The sequence below is a fragment of the Plecotus auritus genome, assembly GCF_963455305.1.
Source record: "Plecotus auritus genome assembly, chromosome: 1".
Taxonomy (NCBI): Eukaryota; Metazoa; Chordata; class Mammalia; order Chiroptera; family Vespertilionidae; genus Plecotus; species Plecotus auritus.
The window spans coordinates 125,924,354-125,946,878 of record NC_137770.1 but is presented as its reverse complement, the minus strand read 5'-3'; the positions used below and the strand labels follow the sequence as shown (position 1 = coordinate 125,946,878).

General features: G+C 40.3%; 1 pseudogene across 1 annotated transcript; it reads left to right on the top strand.

Moving 5' to 3' along the window:
* The first annotated feature begins 20,393 nt into the window (after nt 1-20,393).
* On the top strand, nt 20,394-20,908 carry LOC308251147 (riboflavin kinase-like; annotated as a pseudogene). Its single transcript has one exon. The product of its transcript is annotated as a riboflavin kinase-like (transcript).
* Nucleotides 20,909-22,525: the final 1,617 nt, after the last annotated feature.

The window sequence follows — 22,525 nt, the reverse complement described above, 5'->3', positions numbered from 1 at the left end:
AAGGGATAGACACATAGATCAATGCAGCAGAATAAGAACTCAGAAATAGAACCACAAAAATATGCCCAATTGATTTTTTACAAAGTTGCAAAAGCAATTTAATGGAGAAAATACAGCCTTTTAAACAAATGGTACTGGAAAATTGAATATCCATAGCAAAATAATAAACTTCAACCTAAGTTGTACATCTTATACAAAAATTAACACAAATGGATCATGGATTGAAATATACAACATTTAGGGAAAAAAGAGACAATCTTTGAATCTAGGGATAGGCAAGACGTTCTTAGACTTGACAATTAAAGTAGGATTTATAAAAGAAACAACATATATATTGGATGTCATTAACATTTTTTAAGTTGCTCAGTGATGACCTTTTTATTTTATTTTATTTTTTATTTTTTTATTAAGGTATTATATGTTTCATATCTTACTATTGGCCCTCCCCACCCCACTCCCATACATGCACTCACCCCCCAATGTTTGCATCCATTGCTTATTCTTATATGCTTGCATATAAGTCCTTCGGTTGGTCTCTTATTTCCCACCCCCTCTCCCTAACCTTCCTGCTGTAATTTGACAGTCTGTTTGATGCTTTACTGCATCTGTATATATCTTTTTGTTCATCAGTTTATACTGTTTTTTATTATCCACAAATGAGTGAGATCATGTGGTATTTTTCTTTCATTGACTGGCTTATTTCACTTAGCATAATGTTCTCCATTCCATCCAGGTTGCTAAAAATGGTAAGAATTCCTTCTTTTTTATGGCAGCATAGTATTCCATTGTGTAGATGTACATTAGTTTTCTGATCCAGTAATCTGCTGAAGGCCACGTAGGCTATTTCCAAATCTTAGCTATTGTAAATAGTGCTGCTATGAACATAGGGGTGCATATATCCTTTCTGATTGGGGTTTCTGTTTTCTTGGGATATATTCCTAAAAGTGGGATTACTGGGTCAAATGGGAGTTCCATTTTCAGTTTTTTGAGGAAACTCCATACTGTTCTCCACAGTGGATGCACCAGTCTGCATTCCCAACAGCAGAGCACAAGGGTTCCTTTTTCTCCGCATCCTCACCAACACTTGTCATTTGTTGATTTGTTGATGATTGCCATTCTGACAGGTGTGAGATGGTATTGCATTGTCGTTTTGATTTGCATCTCTCGAATAATTAGTGACTTTGAGCATGTTTTCATGTGTCTCTTGGCCTTCCTTCTGTCTTCTTTTGAAAAGATTTTTTTTGAGGTCCGTTGCCCATTTTTTTATTGGATCATTTATCTTCCTTTTATTAAGTTGTATAAGCTGCCTGTAAATGTTGGAAATTAAACCTTTATCAGTGATAACATTTGCAAATATGTTCTCTCATACAGTGGGGTTTCTTGTTGTTTTGTTGATGGTTTCTTTTGCTGTGCAAAAGCTGTTTATTTTGATGTAGTCCCATTTGTTTATTTTCTCTTTGGCTTCCATTGCCCTAGGGGCAGTAGCAGCGAAGAAGTTCTTTCGGCATATGTCTGAGATTTTGCTGCCTGAGGATTCTTCTAGTATTTTTATGGTTTCCTGTCTTATGTTTAAGTCCTGTATCCATTTTGAGTTTATTTTTGTGTATGGTGTAAGTTTTTGATCTATTTTCATTTTTTTGCATCTATCTGTCCAATTTTCCCAACACCGTTTATTGAAGAGACAGTCTTGACTCCATTGTATGTTCATGCCTTCTTTGTCAAATATTAATTGCGCATATTGGTTTGGGTCGATATCTGGATTCTCTATTCTATTCCATTGATCTATATGTCTGTTCTTCTGCAAGTACCAGACTATTTTGAGAAGAGTGGCTTTGTAATACAGCTTGAAATCTGGTATTGAGATCCCTCCTACTTTATTCTTCTTTCTCAGCATTGCTGTGGCTATTTGGGGTCTTTTTTTATTCCAGATGAATTTTTGGAGAGTTCTTTCTAGGTCTGTGAAATATGCCGTTGGTACTTTAATGGGGAGTGCATTGAATCTATAGATTGCTTTGGGTAGTATGGACAATTTAATGATGTTGATTCTACCAATCCATGAACATGGTATGTTCTTCCATCTGTTTACTTGTTCCTCTATCCCTTTTTAAGTGTCCTGTAGTTTTCCGCGTATAGGTCTTTTACCTCCTTGGTTAAGTTTATTCCTAGGTATCTTAACTTTTTTGGTACAATGGTAAATGGGATTGCTTTTTTAGTCTCCCTTTCTGTAAGTTCACTATTTGTGTATAGAAATGCCATAGATTTCTTGGTGTTAATTTTGTATCCTGCTACATTGCCAAATTCATTTATTAAGTCTCTGAGTTTTTTTTGATGGAGTCTTTCGGGTTTTTTATGTACAATATCATGTCATCTGCAAATAAGGACAGCTTTACTTCTTCTTTTCCAATTTGGATGCCTTTTATTTCTTCTTGTTGTCTAATTGCAGTGGCTAATACTTCCAGTACTATGTCAAACAGGAGTGGTGAGAGTGGGCATCCCTGTCTTGTTCCTGTTCTTAGGAGAAATGGTTTTAGTTTTTGCCCATTGAGTATGATGTTATCTGTGGGTTTATCATATATAGCTTTTATTATGTTGAGGTATGATCCTTCTATTCCCACCTTGTTGAGAGTTTTTATCAAGAAAGGGTGTTGCATTTTGACAAATGCTTTTTCTGCATCAATTGATATGACTATGTGATTTTTATCTCTCAATTTGTTTATGTGATGTATCACGTTTATTGATTTGCGAATATTGTACCATCCTTGCATTCCTGGGATAAATCCTACTTGGTCATGGTGTATGATCTTCCTGATGTATTGCTGGATCTGATTTGCTAGAATTTTGTTGAGGATTTTGGCATTTACGTTAATGAGAGATATGGGCCTGTAATTCTCTTTCATTGTGTTATCTTTATCTGGCTTTGGTATTAGGGTGATGCTGGCTTCATAGAAGGAGCTTTGAAGTGTTCCTTCCTCATGAATTTTCTGGAATAGTCTGAGGAGGATAGGTTTTAGTTCTTCCTTGAATGTTTGGTAAAACTCCCCTGTGAAGCCATCTGGCCCCAGGCTTTTGTTTCCTGGAAGATTTTTGATGACTGCTTCAATTTCTTCCATAGTTATCAGCCTATTGAGGTTTTTAGTATCTTCCTAAGTTTTGGAATGTTGTATTTTTCTAGGAATATGTCCATTTCCTCCAGGTTCTCTAGTTTGTTAGAATAGAGTTATTCATAGTATTTTTTAATAATACTTTGTATTTCTGTGGGGTCTGTTGTTATTTCACCTCTTGCATTTCTGATTTTGTTTATTTGGGTCCTCTCTCTTTGCTTCTTGGTGAGCCTGGCTAGAGGTTCATCAATCTTGTTTATCCTTTTGAAGAACCAGCTCTTGGTTTTGTTGATCTTTTGTATTGTTTTTTTTTTTTGGTCTCTATGTCATTCATTTCTGCTCTCATCTTTATTATGTCCTTCCTTCTGCTTACACTGGGCTTTTCTTGTTGCTGTCTTTCTAATTCTTTGAGTTGTTGAGTTAGATGATTTATTACCATTTTTTCTTGTTTTTTAAGGTAGGCCTGTAGAGCTATGAACTTCCCTGTCAAGACTGCTTTCATTGTGTCCCATAGTATTTGCATTGTTGTGTTTTTATTGTCATTAGTCTCCAGTATGTTTTTAATTTCTTCTTTGATCTCATTGATAACCCAATCATTGTTTAATAGCATGCTATTCAGCTTCCAAGTGTTTGAACTTGTTGGAATGTTTTTATCGTAGTTTATTTCTAATATTATGCCATTGTGGTCTGAGAAAATGTTTGATATGATTTCAATCTTTTTGAATTTGGGGAGACTTTGCTTGTGACCCAATATGTGGTCTATTTTTGAAAATGTCCCATGAGCACTTGAGAAGAACGTATATTCCATGGCTTTGGGGTGAAATGCTCTGAAGATGTCAATTAGGTCCATCTGATCTAGTGAGTCAGTTAGAATTGCTATTTCTTTGCTGATTTTTTTCCAGATGATTTATACAGTGATGTCAGTGGTGTATTAAAGTACCCTACTATGATTGTATTGTTGTCAATCTCTCCCTTGTTATCTTCCAGGAGTTTTTTTATGTATTTGGGTGCTCCTGCATTGGGTGCATATATGTTTATCGGGGTTATATCCTCTTGTTGTATCAATCCCTTTATTATTATGAAGTGACCTTCCTTTTCTCTTGTTATGGCCTTTCCTTTGAGGTCTATTTTGTCAGATATAAGTATTTCTACCCCAGCTTTTTCTTCATATCCATTTGCCTGAAAGATGTTTTTCCATCCCTTCACTTTCAGTCTGTATGAGTCCCTTTTTCTGAGGTGGGTCTCTTGTAGACAGCATATATATGGGTCATGTTTTTTTATCCACTCAGCCACTTGATGTCTTTTGATTGGAGCATTTAGTCCGTTTAAGTTTAAAGTTATTATTGAAAGGTAGTTTTTTTGTAGCCATTTTCATTTTTTGTGTCTGTGTTCCTTCTTGCCTTTTTATTTCTTCTTTTTACACCAGTCCCTTTAGCATTTCTTGCATTGCTGGCTTGGTAGTGATAAACTCCCTTAACATTTTTTTGGTCTGTGAAGCTTCTTATTTTCTCTTCAATTTTGAATGATAACCTTGCTAGATAGAGTGTTCTTGGATTCAGTCCCTTGGTTTGCATCACTTTGTAAATTTCCTTACGTTCTTTTCTGGCCTGATGTGTTTCTGTTGAGAAATCATTTGATAATCTAATGGGAGCTCCCTTGTATGTAACTTTCTGTCTCTCTCTTGCAGCCTTTAAGATTCTCTCTTTGTCCTGAATATTTGCCATCGTAATTATGATGTGTCTTGGTGTGGGTCTTTTCGGCTTCATCCTGTTTGGGACTCTCTGTGCTTGTGTGGCTTTTTTCTTTGCCACAGCAGGGAAGTTTTCTGACATTGTTTCTTCAGATAGTTCTTCTAACCCTTGTTCCTCTTCCTGTTGTTCTGGCACCCCTATTATTCATATGTTGCTTCGTTTCATGGGTTCCCATAGCTCCCTTAGGCTCTCCTCCTGTCTTTTAATTTTTTTCTCCAGTTGCAATTCAGTTTGGCTGTGTTTTGCTTCCCTGTCTTCTAGTTCACTAATTCAGTCCTCCGCTTCTCCTAGTCTACTTTTGAAACTTTCCATGATGTTTTTTATTGCAGCTATATCACTCTTCATTTCTTCTTGATTCTTACATAAGGTTTTGACTTTTTTCTTCCATCAGGGTTATGAACTCTATGACCCTTATTCTGAATTCTTTTTCTGACATATTGCATGCCTCTGTTTCACTTAACTGCTTTTCTGGCGATTCCTCCTTTTCTTTCCTTAGGGGGTATCTTGGTCTACCAACTTTTGGTCTCACCAGCTGATCCAGATGTCAAGCTGTGCAGGGAATGCTCCTTGGGTAGCAGTGGCTTCTCTGGCTGCGGTTGCTCCTCGGGCGGTCACGGTAGCAGCTGCTTCTCAGTTGGCAGCGGATCCTCTGGTGGGTGTTGTTCGCAGCAGTGGTGCCTCCTCTGGCTGGTGGGGGAGGCTGCTTGTATAGCTGCTGTTCCTTGGACAGGGGTGGGCTGATTTTGAGTTTGCTGCTCCTCAGATCCTGATGGTTTGCTCGTGTTCGCTGCTCCTTGGACGGGGGCCAGCTGCTCACGTGGCTGCTGCTCCTCAGGCAGGGGTGGACTGCTCGTGTGGCTGCTATTCTTTAGATGGGGGCTGGCTGCGTGCTGCTGCTGTTCCTCAGATGGGACAGGCTACTCATGATGCCGCTGCTCCTTGGACAGGGGCAGGTTGCTTGCAGGGCTGCTGTTCCTCATACGGGTGTGGTTGCTCATGCAACTGCTTCTCCTCGGATGGGGTGCGCTCTGCTCATGCTGCTGCTGCTCCTCGCGTGGGAGTGAGCTACTCATGTTGTTGATGCTCCTCGGACAGGGACAGGCCGCTCACCTGGCTCCTTCTCGTCGGACAGATGCAGGCTGCATGTGGGTGCTGCTCCTCGGACCAGTGCGGACTGCACAGGGCTGCTGCTCCTTGGACATGGGAGGTCTGCTTATGTGGCTGCTGCTCCTCAGAAGGGGGTGGGCTGCTCACACAGGTGCTGCTCCTCAGATGGGGGCAGGCGGTTCGTGCGGCTGCTGCTCCTCGGAAAAGGACAGTCTACTCACACAGCTGCTGCTCCTCAGAAGGAGGCAGGCTGCTTGCACAGCTCCTGCTCATTGGAAGGCGGCTGGCTGTTCGTGCGGCACAGCTGCTGCTCTTCAGACAGGTACAGGGTGTGGGCTGCGCGCAGCTGCTGCTCCTCAGAGGGGGGCCGGCTGCATGGGGCTGCTGCTCCTCAGTAGTGGGTGCACTGCTCAAGAGGCTGCTACTCCTCAGATGGGGCGAGCTGCTCGTGTGGTTGCTACTCCTCAGATGGGGGAACTGGCTGCTCACACAGCTGCTGCTCCTTGGACAGGGGCAGGCCAAGTGAAGCTGCTGCTCTTAGGCCTGTGGCAGGTTGCTCGCGGGGCTGCTGCTCCTTGGACAGGAGTGGGGTGCTCACGTGTCTGCTGTTCACATGGTTGCAGTGCCCTGGGCTAAAGCATTGGGCCGGTGAGAGGGGAGCCTGCTTCTGAACTCACAGGAGCCTGAGCCCAGGGTGCCTGGAGCCTCATTGACTGTGGGATCACAGCCTAGGTAGCATGTCCCTGGCAGGGGTGGCTGTAGAGTCCCGGGTGTTATCTGAGGGTACTCTGGGTGGAGTTGAGGCTGGGAACCCAGTTACAGCAGCTCTCCCCTTCAAAAAGGATAGGCCTCTAAGGACAAACTGGCCTCCTGGTACTGTTTGCAATGGTAGCAGAAGCTGCCTAGTTAGGCGAGCCTAATTAGCCTGCCCCTGAAGGTCCTGTGGGATCTAACTGTGCCTCTCTCTCTCTCTCTCTCTCTCTCTCTCTCTCTCTCTCTCACACACACACACACACACACACACACACACACACACACACACCACCTGACCACATGCTCCTCTTCTACTCCCTCACTCACTCATGCTCTTTCCCTCACTGCTGCATTCTTCCTGCCTCTATAGTTGGGTCTGGGGTGTTATTGACCCATTCGTGGATGGAGTTTCCTCTCCAGGTGTCTGGTTATGTGGCTTACTCTCAAGCTCCTTGGCCAGACTGGATAAAATTCACCTCAACAAGACACAACACAGAGGGTACTAAGCACAAATGTACTCACAACACCAATAACCCCAATATAAGTGACCACCTGAGAAAAGAGAGTTAGGGCAGAGAAAAAAGAGCACAAATGCTATCAAAGAGAGAGAAAAAGATAAGGGATAAAAGACAAAGGAATAAAAAGGAGAATATATATATTTCCTGGAGAGGAAACTCCAACCACGAATGGGTCAATAACACCCCAGACCCAACTATAGAGGCAGGAAGAATGTGGCAGTGAGGGAAAGAGCATGAGTGAGTGAGGGAGTAAAAGAGGAGCGTGTGGTCAGGTGGTGTGTGTGTGTGTGTGTGAGAGAGAGAGAGAGAGAAAGAGAGAGAGAGAGAGAGAGAGAGAGAGGCACAGTTAGATTCCACAGGACCTTCAGGGGCAGGCTAATCAGGCTCGCCTAACTAGGCAGCTTCTGCTACCATTGCAAACAGTACTGGGAGGCCAGTTTGTCCTTAGAGGCCTATCCTTTTTATATATATGGGGGTAAGACACCACAGAACCAATAGATAAACCAAAAAACAAACAGACACCACACACCCAGCAAAGAGGATTGGGGCAGAATCTGTAGAGGCTGAGCTTATATAGTGAAAATAAGATTAAGAATCGGATGAATATGGAGAGGACCTCAATTTAGTATTGAGGAAGTAGAAAGGGAATAAGTGGATGAGAAGAAAGAGAATGAGAAGAAAAAATAATAAATTTACAAAAAAAATTTATTTCAAAAATGGTATAAAAAATTAAAAATAGCAAATAAAAAATAGTGATGGAAAAATAATGCAAAAAGAAATTGGGGGAAAAGGCAACAAACAAAAACAAGAAAACAAAGAGGAAAAGAAGAAAAAAAAGAAAAAGAAAAAAGGGATAATAAAAAAAATACAAGTGAAAAAAGTGGAGTGTCTTTCCTTTGGCTGGCTTATGATTCCAGTTTGTTTCTCAGTTTCTGGTTGCTGGGGCTAAAGATTTCTCTTTAGGCCAGTTCCTATGACCTCAGGGAGTATTCAGATTCCTTTGTATTATTCAGGGTGGAATCTGGGTGTGGCTATATTGTTGCCTGGAGGCTGGAGGGAGGGGCTATCTCTCAGGAGAAAATGGCGACCAGGGCTTAGATATGACTCAGCACCAGACTCCCTATCACCTCTCCTGGAACGCCACCTACTCTCCCCAGATTCCACAAGTCCACACCTTCTCCCGCACCTCAGCCACTGCTAAGTGTCTATATCCGAAAGGTCCTATGAACTAGGTTCAGTGGAGAAAGGCACAGGCCCCAGCACAAGGAGGGACTGCGTCTCTGCAAGCTCCTCTCTTGCTGGCACTGCGCGGTCTGGCCAGCCCTTCAGGGCTGCCTCTGAGCTCAGATACAAAATCCAGACTCCAAGGTCCAAAATTCCCTACATCCTGCAGTCCTGTGGACCCTTTTTTTCACAGTCAGACGCTTTGCCTGTCCTCAGTGACGCGGCTTGGCACCCTCTAGTTTCTTTCTGACCCTCTGGGCACAGAGGTCCGGCAGACTCTCTTGACTAGATCCTTGATTTCACCTTTATCCAGGGGACCTCTGCCCTTCCCGGCTGCAAACTGTCTCACCAGCTGCATCTCCTTCACCAATTTGGGCTGAATTCTAGTCGTTTCAGCTGCTCAATCTATTTGCTCCAGGAGAAGGCTCAGTACACGTCCGTCTATTCTGCAGCCATTTTGTCTCTCTATTCTAGTTCTGCTTTGAATGTTTCATAAAACTCTCCTGTGAAGTCATCCGGACCTAAGCTTTTGTTTGCTGGGAGTGTTTTGTTTGTTTGTTTGTTTGTTTGTTTGTTTGTTAAACTATAACAGCTTTTATTTTTATATATATAATTTGTTGTCTAAAGTTTTACATATGTCTCCTTTTTCCCCGCTTGCCACCCCCCATTCCCACCCCGGGCAAGCCCCTACTGCCCCAGTGTTTAGGTCCATTGGTTATGCTCATATGCATGCATACAAGTCCTTTGGTTGCTCTCTAACCACCCTCCGCCCCCACCATTTGTCTCTGGATCAATTATTGTTCACCAAATTATGTATATCACTATATCACACATATGAGTGAGATCATGTGATATTTATCTTTCTCCAACCAGCTTATTTGGCTTAGCATAATGCCCTCCAGTTCCATGCATGCTGTTGCAAATGGTAAAAGTTCTTTCTTTTTTATAGCGGCATAGTATTCCATTGAGTAGATGTGCCATCGCTTTTTAATCCATTCATCTGCTGATGGGCACTTAGGTTGTTTCCAAATCTTAGCTATTGTAAATTGTGCTGCTATGAACATAGGGATGCATATATTCTTTCTGATTGTTGATTCTGGTTTCTTGGGATTACTGAGTAAAATGGGAATTCCATTTTTAACTTTTTGAAGAAACTGCATACTGTCTTCCACAGCAGCTGCATCAGTCTGCCTTCCCACCAATAGTACACAAGCATGCCTTTTTCCCCACATCCTCGCCAGCACTTATCCATTTGTTGATTTGTTGATAATAGCCATTCTGACAGGTTTGAGATAGTATCTCATTGTTGTTTTGATCATTAGTGACTTTGAGCATATTTTCATATGTCTCTCGGTCTTCTGTATGTCCTCTTTCATAAAGTGTCTATTTAGGTCCTTTGGCCACTTTTTTATTGGATCATTTATTTTCCTTTTACTAAGTTGTATGAGTTCCCTGTAAATTTTGGAGATTAAACCCTTATCTGAACTATCTTTGGCAAATATGTTCTCCCATGCACTGGGCTTTCTTGTTGTTTTGTTGATGGTTTCTTTTGCTGTGCAGAAGATTTTCTTTTGATGTAGTCCCATTTGTTTATTTTCTCCTTAGTCTCCATTGCCCTAGGAGCTGTGTCTGTAAAGATATTGCTATGATATATGTCTGCTCTTTTGCTGCCTACGGACTCTTGTAGGATTTTTATAGTTTCCCATCTTAAGTCCTTTATCCATTTTGAGTTTGTTTTTGTGTATGGTGTAAGTTGCTGATCTAGTTTCATTTTTATGCATGTATCTGACCAAATTTCCCAGCACCATTTTGTAGGGAGCGGTTATAGGGTTAAGCCTCGGACTGACCTGCTGGCAAAGTCGCAAACAAGTCCCAGCTTGGAGGGCACAGTCCTCTAAGCATAAAGCTTGATCTTATGACTGCTCCCTAGATCTTTCCTGGGTAGCTAATGGGCTGTGGGAGGGGCAGCAAGTGCTGCCAAAACAAGTGAAACTTACAAGAACATTGTAGATTACCTTGTTTGTCCCTGACTATAAATAAAGCATCAGCTTTGCAGTCTGGATCTGTTCTGTGGCCTCAGCAAGGCACAGAAGATCCACCTAGACCCAGCTTATTCTCTTGTTCTGTCTTATTCTTCATCCTTCATTGCCCTCCCTCAGGCTCTCCGAACCCTTGGCTGTGCTGGCGTGGCACACCATTTATTGAAGAGACTGTCTTGACTCCATTGTATGATCTTGCCTCCTTTGTCAAATATTAATTGAGCATAATGGCTTGGGTCAATTTCTGGGTTCTCTGTTCTTTTCCGTTGGTCTATATGTCTGTTCTTGTGCCAGTACCAGGCAGTTTTGAGAACAGTGGCTTTGTAATATAGGTTGATATCTGGTATTGTGATCCCTCCAACTTTGTTCTTCTTTCTCAGGATTGCTGTGGCTATTTGGGTTCTTTTTATTCCAGATGAATTTTTGGAGAGTTTGTTCTAGATCTTTGAAATATGGTGTTGGTATGGGGATAGCATTAAATCTGTAGATTGCTTTGGGTAGTATGGACATTTTAATGATGTTGATTCTACCAATCCATGAACATGGTATGTTCTTCCGTTTGTTTATGTCTTCCTCTATCTCTTTTTTCCATAGTTTTCCGAGTTTAGGTCTTTTACGATCTTAGTGAAGTATATTCCTAGGTATCTTCCTTTTTTTGGTGCAATGGTAAATGGGATTTGTTTGTTTGTTTGTTTCTCTTTCTGTGAGTTCATTACTGGTGTGCAAAAAGGCCATAGATTACTGGGTGTTAATTTTGTATCCTGCTACATTGCCAAATTCATTTATTAGTTCTAGTAGATTTTTGATGGAGTCTTTGGGGTTTTCTATGTATGCTAGTATCATGTCATCTGCAAATAAGGACAATTTTACTTCTTTTCCAATTTGGATGCCTTTTATTTCTTCTTCTTGTCTGATAGCTATGGCTAGCACTTCCAGTACTATATCGAAGAGGAGTGGTGAAAGTGGGCATTCCTCTCTTGTTCCCATTCTTAGGGGAAATGAGTTTAGTTTTTGCCCATTGAGTATGATGTTGGCTGTAGGTTTGTCATATAAGGCTTTTATTATGTTGAGGTCTGATCCCTCTATTCCCACTTTGCTGAGTGTTTTTATCAAGAAAGGGTGTTGGATTTTATCAAATGCTTTTTCTGCATCAATTAATATGATTATGTGATTTTTTTCTCTCTCAATTTGTTTATGTGATATTTCACATTTATTGATTTGCAGATATTGTACTATCTTTGGATCCCTGGAATAAATCCCACTTGGTCATGGTGTATGATCTTTCTAATGTAATGCTGAATCCAATTTGCTAGAATTTTGTTGAGGATTTTAGCATCTATGTTCATCAAGGATATAGGCTTGTAGTTCTTTTTTTGTGGTATCTTTATCTGGTTTTGGGATTAGGGTAATGCTAGCTTCATAGAAAGAGCTTGGAAGTGTGCCTTCCTCTTGAATTTTTTTGAATAGTCTGGGGAGGAGATGTTTTAGCTCTTCTTTGAATGCTTGGTAGAAGTCCCCTGTAAAGCCATCCAGGCCAGTGCTTTTGTTTGCTGGAAGATTTTTGATCACTGCTTCAATTTCTTTGTTTTCCAATGGTCTTAGGCTCTGCAGCAGTGGTTCTCAACCTGTGGGTCGTGACCCACAGGTTGAGAACCTCTAGCAGGGTCGCCTAAGACCATCAGAAAACACAGATATTTACATTACGATTCATAACAGTAGCAAAATTACAGTTATGAAGTAGCAATGAAAATAATTTTATGGTGGGGGGTCACCACAACATGAGGAACTCTATTAAAGGATCATGGCATTAGAAAGGTTGAGAACCACTGCTCTAAAGACTGCTTTCACTGTGTCCCATAGATTTTGGATTGTTGTGTTTTCATTGACATTTTTTGCCATTATGCATTTTATTTCAACTTTGGTCTCTTTGATAACCCAATCATTGTTTAATAACATGCTATTTAGCCTCTGGGTGTTTGGTTTTTTTATTGGTTTTATTGTAGTTGATTTCTTATTTTATGCCACTGTGATCTGAGAAGATGCTTGATATGATTTCTATCTTCTTGAATTTGAAAGGACTTTGCCTGTTTCTCAATATGTGATCTACCTTTGAAAATGACCCATGTGCGCTTGAGAAGAATGTATATTCTGTGGCTTCGGGGTGAAATGTTCTGAAGATGTCAATTAATTCCATCTGATCTAGTGAGTCATTTAGAATTGATGTTTCTTTGCTGATTTTTTGTTTAGAGGATTTGTCCAATGGTGATAGTGAGGTATTAAAGTCCCCTACTATGACTGTATTGCTGTCAATCTCTCCCTTGATATCCTCCAGAAGTTTTTTTATGTATTTGGGTGCTCCTGTATTGGGTGCCTATATATGTACCAGAGTTATATCTTCTTGTTGAATTGCTCCCTTTAGTATTATGAAGTGGCCTTCCTATCTCTTGCTATGGCCTTCACTTTGAGATCAATTTGTCAGATATAAGTATTGCTACCCAGCTTTTTTTTTAATTTCCATTTGCCTGAAAAACCTTTTTCCATCCCTTCACTATAAGTCTGTGTGAGTCCTTTGTTCTGAGGTGGGTCTCCTGTAGACAGCAGATATATGGCTTATGTTTTCTTAACCACTCTGCAACCCTATGTATTTTGATTTGGGCATTTAATCCATTTACATTTAAAGTTATTATTGATAGGTACTTGTTTGTCGCCATTTTTATTCTTTATGCCTGTGTTCCTGCTTCCCTTCCTAATTCTTCTTTTTACAGCAGTCCCTTTAGCATTTCTTGCATTGCTGGTTTGGTGGTAATAAACTCCCTTAGTCCTTTTTTGTCTGTAAAGCTCCTGATTTCACCCTCAACTTTGATTGATAGCCTTGCTGGGTACATTATTCTTAGATTCAGACCCTTGCTTTGCATGACTTTGTATATTTCATTCCATTCCCCTCTGGCCTGATGTGTTTCTGTTGAGAAATCAGTCGATAGTCTGCTGGGAGATCCCTTGTAGTAACTTTCTGTCTCTCTCTGCCAGCCTTTAAGATTCTTACTTTGTTGTTGATGTTTGCCAATTTAATGATAATGTGTCTTGGGGTCAGTCTTTTTAGGTTCATCTTGTTTGTGACTCTGTGAGCTTCTTGGACTTGTGTGATTTTTTTCTTCTTCCCAATATCAGGAAAGTTTTCTGTCATTATTTCTTCAAACAGGTTTTCTATTCCTTGCTCAGTTTCCTCTCCTTCTGGGACCCCTATTGTGCAGTGTTGTTTCATTTCATGTTGTCCCAAAGTTCCCTTAGGCTCTCCTCCTGTTTTTTACGTGTTTTTTCCAGTTGCTGCTCTGCTTGGGTATTTTTTCTTACCTTGTCTTCTAGCTCACTGATACAGTCCTCTGCTTCTTCTAGTCTACTGTTAATGTTTTCTAGTGTGTTCTTTATTGCAAGGATGTCATTTTTTCATTTCTTCTTGGTTGTTCTTCATTTCCTCTTGGTTATTACAAATATTGTTGAATTTGTCTTCCAACCTTTTCAGCGTCCTTATGACCATTGCTCTGAATTTTTTCTCTGACATATTGCTTGCCTCTTTTTCATTTACTTCCTTTTCTGGTGATTCCTTCTTTTCTTTCATATGGGGGCTGTTTCTGTGTCTCCCAATGTTCACTACTCTCAGGGTGTGTGGTTATGAAGCTCTGTCTCTCCTGCATTGACTTAAAGGCACAAAATACAACATGATAAGACACAACACACAGGGCACCAAACACAAATGTATTCATGATACCAATTACCCCAAATAAAGGTGATCACCAGAGAAAAGAGAATTAGGGGAGAGAAAAGAGTGCAAAAATGATATTGAGAAAAGGAAAAAATGTAAGAGAGAAAAGAAAGAGAAGAAAAAGTAGGGGGGAAAATATATGTATATGGAGAGAAAACTCCAAAAAACCAACAACTAATCCAAAAAATGCAAACAACAAACACCCAGAGATGAATGCAAACAACAAACAACAACTAATCCAACAAATGCAAACAACAAACACCCAAATAACAAACACCCAGCTGAATCTGAGGAGGCAGAGCAGCTGTATTTTATTTGCCAATTGCAGGTTTATGTTATTTTATTCAGCTGCTCCTTCTATCTGCTCTGTGACAAGGCGCAGATCCCATCTGTGTACTCAGCCACCATTTTGTCTCCCCCTGGACAAAGTTTTTAGTCACCCATGGCTGGGGAGGCTGGAGTCTCAGTGCTCATTGGTTTTCAGCTGAGGCAGCTCATCCCTGGGAATTGTGGTTATAGGGTCCCAGAAGATATTCGAGGTCTCTCCAATTGAAGGTAAGGCTGGGCTTCTGATCACAGCTGCTCTCCCCTTCAAGATGGTGCGGTCTCTGCAGCTGAGCCAGCCACTTCGGGAGAGATTTCAGCAGTAGCAGAGGCTGCCCAGCCAGGGGAGCCTGGTCTGCCAGTCCCCAACAGTCCTCTGGAATATAGCTGTCCCTCTCTCACAAATACTGGCACTCCCCACATGTCCACGCACTCTCCTTTCACTCTCTCACTCATACACTATCTTGCAGCCTGTCATCCCGTCAGCAACCATCTTTGTCTCTCAACTATAACCTGCTGGGAGTTTTTTATTACTGCTTCTATTTTCTCAGTTGTTATTGGCCTACTCAGGTTTTCTGAATCTTCCTGATTGAGTTTGGGTAGATTGTATTTTTCTAGGAATTTATCCATTTCATCCACATTGTCCAGCTTGTTGGCATACAGTTGTTCATAGTATTTTCTTGCAATCTTTTGTATTCCTGTGGTATCAGTTGTTACTTCACCCCTTTCATTTCTGATTTTATTTATTTGGGTCCTCTTTGTTTCTTGATGAGACTGGCTAAAGGTTCATCAATCTTGTTTATCTTTTCAAATAATGAGCTCTTGGTTTCATTGATTTTTTTTTTAAATCTCTATGTCATTTATTTCCACTCTAATCTTTATTATTTCCTTCCTTCTACTTACTCTGGGCTTTTGTTGTTGTTGTTCTCTTTCTAATTCTTTAAGTTGTAGGGTTAAATATTTTATTATTAATATTTATATTCTTTTTAACGAAAGTCATAGAACACTCTTTTGTACCTAGTTTTTTTCATTTAATATCTTAGTGATTTTTCCTTATCAGTACATATAGTTCTGCCTCATTCTTACTGATGATGGAATAGTGTTTATGGATGTTTCCTAATTACTTAACCTGTCTCCTATTGTTGGGTACTTATGTTTCCTCTCATCTTCTCCTGTTGCAGTAACTATTCTGTTCAAGACTTTCTGTATTTTTATGAGTGTATCTATTATATAAATTCCAAGAACTGTAATTGCTCAGTCAAAGGTTAAATTCAATTATAAATAAATTATGTTAATTTATACTTTCTTAAACAATGCATGACACCCCCACTTTCTTTTTATATACCTTTAGTGGTGGCAAATTTCCACCTTTTGAGAATAGTTTTAACTTCTGGAAATTACCCCCAGTCATTTGAAACCAACCCTGATAAATAAAAGCATGATCTTGTTAAGTAATACTATTCTGAGTACAAGATGAGCTGACTCTAAAATAACCAAGTGAGTTTCTTGTTTAGTTTGTGAAGTTATTCTGAAGTTAGTGCCCCCCAAAAATATCCAATATATTTTGATCAACAATAGCATCATTCAAGTGCATTGCTTCCCAAAGAGATACTATTGAAGGAGACAATGTCCAGTCAAAGGTAAAATATCTAGTCTATGAATTCAATAATTCTTGTTGTTTCATAGCCATACTAACATGTGAGGTGTAAAGATCAAGTAATGAAGCTTATTGGTGTCTGGTTTATGCAAATCAGCAACATTTCTTTATAGCCCATTTTTAATCTTTCATCCTTATGAATCCTCACAACATCCTTGGGTAGAAGATAGCAAGTGGTTTTATCTCTGCTGAACTTAAGAATTCCAGAGAATCTCAGTGACTTGCTCACAATGGCACTCACAATGTCACAGAACACAGTATGTCACCTGGGAAATCCAGGGAAGTAATCCATTTGTTTTTTCTGTTGACTTAAGTAATCTTTAGGTTCCATTATGTTTCCAAGGGTCCTTAGTAGAAATATGAATCAGAATTCTGAGAATTGTGCATACACTAGTGGCATTATAATTAACTAAAATTTCTCCAAATAGAGGGTAAAGATAAGTAAAACTTAAACAGACGTACAACTAGTAGTGTTCTCATAATATTTAACAACTGACTCTCAGGGAGGCAAAAATCACTCTTTATATCATTTGCCAATATATATGGTGTAAAAGCTCCTACCATGGTTGCCTTAAAACTACCTACATGGCATCAACTGATTCATAAAATTTCTGAAAACATAACAACAGACTCTCATTGTTAGCCTGTATGAGCAGGCCCCAGCATACTGCTGCATGGCAACCATACTTTGTGAATGTGTGTATAGCATGAAATTTTTACCTGAAGGAAAGAATTCTAACTCTTTAGGCTTCAGTAAACTACACCTCTGACTTTTGTACTACTGTGAATTACTGTGTTCTTATTTCATATATATCTGAACTCAAATTTGCTTTAAGCTTCGTTATCCTCAATGTACTGTGCTTCAAAGCATGTAACTTCAATTTACATAGGTTGATATCTGAGTCTATTAATGTTCATTTATTCAGCACTTCCTTTCTAACTTTTTTTCTATCTCATAAATATGAAATGGAAAGAGAGCAGGAAGCATGTATAAGATCATTTTTCTATATTTACATAATGAAAAAGTTACAAGTAATGTGACAAAGGAATCAGAAGTGAATTCAATGCATAGCAATTCAGGACATCTTGATAGATGGAACATTTTTTAAGTTATATGCTTAAATAACTGTTGAGACAACACATTGCTCTTGAAAAAATTATTTTTTAAAACCACAAAAATATTTAATGATTTAACATGCTTATCAACTCAGTCTGTAAATGTGTACATGCAAGGTATGGGTATCAAGAATAAAACTCATGTGAACTTTCTGATAATATCTTTCAAAATAGTAACCTCAAAAAGGGTACACATGTTCAGTCATGTTCTATTGCCCAAAACATTTCTGAAACTGCCTCAAAGCAGTATATAAATTACACAGGGAAATTAAGTTTATACATACCTTCATAATCACATCTTATTTAGATGAAATATTAAAACCATCCAACCATCTGAGTTGATGAGCCACCTTATTCATCAAACTGAACTCCAAGTGACCTGCAGAGATTTCTAAAGATAAAATCCACCCTCGAAGGATATAAATCTGTCAACATTTATAGGGACTACCGAAAAGAAGTTTCAAATATGTTTTGAGCAATAGTTGCTTCACTGAAATAATTGTGTAACCTTCCAAGGTGATGACTTAGAAAGACACAACCTTTAATTGAATGAATATACTCAGGCACAATTGTTTTAAAATCTCATTACATTATGGGAGATCACATTCTGTAATGGTCAAAACACATATCTGGGAGTTATTTGTAGGTTTGAATCCAGTCTCCAACATCCCAGGCATGTAACCTTGAGCAAATTATTCACTCTCTGCATAACTCAGTTTCCTCACCATAATCTGCAAGATATAAGGAATAATAGTCTCCTCATGATATTTTCTTGAGGTTGAAATAAGCATAATATATGTAAGATGCTTAGCTCAATGCCTACAATGTGATAACTACTTGATAAATGGCAACTACTTTTTCTTTTTATCTTTAGTATCAGTCACATCACACATAATTCTGCAGGTCCTTTTTTGCAGACAACATTCTTTATTCTTTAGCTCACCTCTTAGAAATCTGGATGCAATATCACACTCTTACTAGATTGAGAGGGCTAAACTTGGCACAGTTAAGTACCTCAAACTGGAAAGTAGAGACAACACAGTAATACTGTAAGTCCTCGCTTAATGTAGTTGATGGGTTCTTAGAAACTGCAACTTTAAGGGAAATGATGTATAACAAAACCAATCTTATCATAAGATAATTGATATAAATAAGAGATAAGATCCTATGGCATATTTCTGGTCACAAAATATTGCCAAACTTCTAAATAAAGACCCAAAACATTTCTAATATTAACATTGACATAAATGTGAGCTATACATACATTTAGGAAAGATGAATAAAAACCAGTCAGATGATTCTTTCCAACCTACCTGTTTCAGTTCAGGCTCACGGGTAGCTGGAGCCTCCCCAGGCAGCTCAGGGTGCAAGATGGGCCCTACCCAAAACAGGACACCCTTCCATCACAGGGCCACTCACACCCACTCCCACACTCACTCAGAAAAGGACAATTTAGATACTCCAATTCACCTCACATACACATCTTTGGAACATGGGAGGAAACCAGAGTACCCAGAGAAAACCCACACAGACATGGGGAGAACATGTCAACTCCACACAGACAGTGGCCCCAGCTAGGAATCTTTTTTTTTTCTCATCAACATTATAATGAAATGACATCATTCAAGGATCTATATTTACATATGGTAGGGAAGTGGAGAAAAGTAATACCTAGATAGCAAAACCATAGTCCTGGGAAGAAGTTATGATTCAAATAGAGGAATAATAAAATATAACCAACTCTATTGTTATTTGAAAATATAGTATTGGCTTTCATAAAATAGAAGTTTCACTTGGGAAAATAAGCAGTCTCATTATTCTTAACTTCTGCATCCTTGCATAGTATCATGAGTCTTAATCTCTCGTCCCTCTTCATGAACCATACTAGAGGCCCAGCTCACGAAATTTGTGCATAGGGGGGTGTGTCCCTCAGCCCAGCCTGCACCCTCTCCAATCTGGGACCCCACCGGGATCAGGCCTAAATGGGCAGTCAGACATCCCTCTCACATTCCAGGACTGCTGGCTCCCAACCACTCGCCTGCCTGCCAGCCTGATCACCCCCTAACCACTACCCTGCCAGCCTAATCAACACCTAACAGCTCCCCTGCCTGCCCAAGTGCCCCTAACTGCCCTCCCCTGCTGGCCTGGTTGCCCCTAACTGTCCTCCCCTACAGGTGTGGTTGCCCCCAACTGCCCTCCCCTGCAGGCCTGGTCACCCCCAACTGCACTCCCCTGCAGGCCTGGTCCCTCCTCCAACTGTCCTCCCCTGCAGGCCTGGTAACCCCTAACTGCCCTCTCCTGCTGGCCTGGTCACCCCTAACTGCCCTTCCTTGCCAGCCTGGTCCCTGCATGCCTGGTCACCCCCAACTGCCCTCCCTGCAGGCCTGATCCCCCACAACTGCACTCCCCTGCAGGTCTGGTCCCCCCAACTGCCCTCCCCTGCAGGCCTGGTCCTCACCAACTGCCCTCCCCTGCAGGTCTGATCCCCCCACAACTGCCTTCCTCTGCCGACCTGGTCACCCCTAACTGCTCTCCCCTGCCGGCCTGATCACCCCCAACTGCCCTCCCTTGCAGGCCTGGTCCCTCCCAACTGCCCTCCCCTGCTGAACTGAATGCCCACAACTGCCCTCCCCATCTTTGACCACATGGGGCTGGCCATCTTGTGTGTTGGAGTGACGGTCAATTTGCATATTACTCTTTATTATATAGGATTGGTCACTCGATGACCCCACACCATGTGCCCCAAAATGAAGAAAGCCCTATAAGAGACATCACATAGGGAGGAGGAGGAATGGAATAGCCAGGCATGCCCCCAGGAATTAGTTAATGGTCTGGTGCATCAAGAGGAGTTTAATGTGAGAGACACAGCGTCCCAGTCGCCAGGCAGCTTCTGTTGGATCAGCAGCTGGAGGGACTTGCAGCAGAGTGTCCTCGGCATCTCCTGGCCCGTTGTGCTCCCGCCCGGCCCACAGCCGAACTCCTACCTGCATCCCCCGCATCCCCCAGCTGGTCTGGGGGTCTGGGCACCACCTCCACAGCGGCTCCTCCGGACCTGAAGACTGGGCCGCAGCCCGAGTCCCGAGTGGACGGCGTCATGAAGAACCTGCCGTACTTCAGCCGAGGCGAAGTCGTGCGGGCTTTGGCCGCGGCTCCAAGCAGCTGGGCATCCTCACCGTGAACTTTCCTGAACAAGTGGTATATAATCTTCCCGCTGATGTATCCACTGGCATTTAGTATGGATGGGCCAGTGTGGGAACTGGAGAAGTCCATAAGATGGTGGTGAGCATAGGATGGAACCCATACTACAAGAACACGAAAAAGTCCATGGAAATTCATATCATGCATACCTTCAAAGAGGACTTCTATGGGGAAATCCTCAATGTGGCCATTGCTGGCTACCTCAGACCAGAAAAGAACTTTGATTCTTTAAAGTCACTTATTTCAGCAATTCAAGGTGATATTGAGGAAGCTAAGAAGTGACTAGATTTACCAGAACATTTGAAACTCAAAGACAATTTCTTCCAGGTTCCAAAAAGCAAAATAATGAATGGTCACTGATGAAAAATCATCTTACTTATTCATTCATTGTTCTCTAATATTTTACTGCTCATAAACCTGCAGTTTCATCTTGGTTACACTTGACAAACCAGAAATTTTCCTACAGCTGTGACTTAGTTTAAACAGTACAATGTAATTATTATTATGCTTCATGTTCAATTAAACCCATCTTGCTACAGTACTAAAAATATTCATTTTAGAAATCCAGATTCTTTCTATGTAATATGTTGACTAAAATTTACCACTAGAAATACCAAGTGTTTTATAAGGGAAATGAAATGTATAAAGCTATAGGTAAAAAGGCAAGTCACTAGTTTGAAATGAAAACTAATTATAGTAAAAGACTAGCATGATGTACTTGTATAGCATGTGCTGCTAAACAGAGAAGGCTTATAAAAGTAAATTATTAAAACAGGTTTGATAGCTTATTATAAACCTAAGAGGGAAAATTCATACATTGTATTTTTTATATTTTGTGCATTAAAATATTACTACAAACATGAATACTCTGTGAAATTTTAATTAGTCATGACTAATTTCCTTTATGGAAAATTAGAGGTCAAATCATTATCATGGTTTTTTGTGTATTTTTTTAAACATCTGCCTCAGTTATGATTGGTCTGGACTCTCTCTGCCTATCAGTTTTTTTGGTCTGTCTTTTAAAACATTAAAATGAGTGTATTTTGAATTTGTAGGTTTCACTTTTGTATTGTATAGATAGCACTGTTCTCTTAAGGGTAGATAGTCAACATTTTTTCTTGACTTTGATTATTTTTTTCCTTTAAACAATCGCATGTAAATTTTTTTCCATTTAGAATATCCTCTGACTTACAAAGGATTGCATCTATCGCCACCATTCCATCCTTCACTATATGAAAACCCCCAAAAGCTTCATCTTTAAGTTTACTCAAAGTCTAAGTGAACACGTAGCACTTCATTTATATATTCCAGTTTCTTAAAGAACACAAAACACTTGGTTTTCCTCCTAGGGAAACTGTTTATGAGCCAATTAAGCTATGAAATAGAAAATTATTTATGTTATATTTAAGTGATTGTATGTTCCTAAGCAAACAAACTGTTAATAATTGTGTATGCACAATGTAATTTAATGATAAGAGTGCTTATAGCTTGGGGGTAAAGTGTAAATAAAGTCTTAGTTACATAAAAAAAAAAAAAAAAGGAGTTTAATGTGTCTGCAGGGGACTGTTACCCTCCAGGACAGCCTCATATCACAGGCTGGAGGAAGACAATTGAAAGAAGTGAGGAGAACCTATCAGCTCTCCTCACCTTACTCTAAAGCCAGCTTTACCTCCTTTGTTTAATATAGCCTTTTCAAGTCTCCTTTAATATTGGCCCAAAACTCACAGTGCTTGGCAAGGCCCAGAACCTATAAAAAATATTCTCTTCCCACTAGGACAGCGGTCAGCAAACTGCGGCTCGCAAGCCACATGCAGCTCTTTGGCCCCTTGAGTGTGGCTCTTCCACAAAATACCATGTTCTGGGCGAGTCTATTTTGAAGAAGTGGCATTAGAAGAAGTTTAAGTTTAAAAAATTTGGCTCTCAAAAGAAATTTCAATCGTTGTACTGTTGATATTTGCCTCTGTTGACTAATGAGTT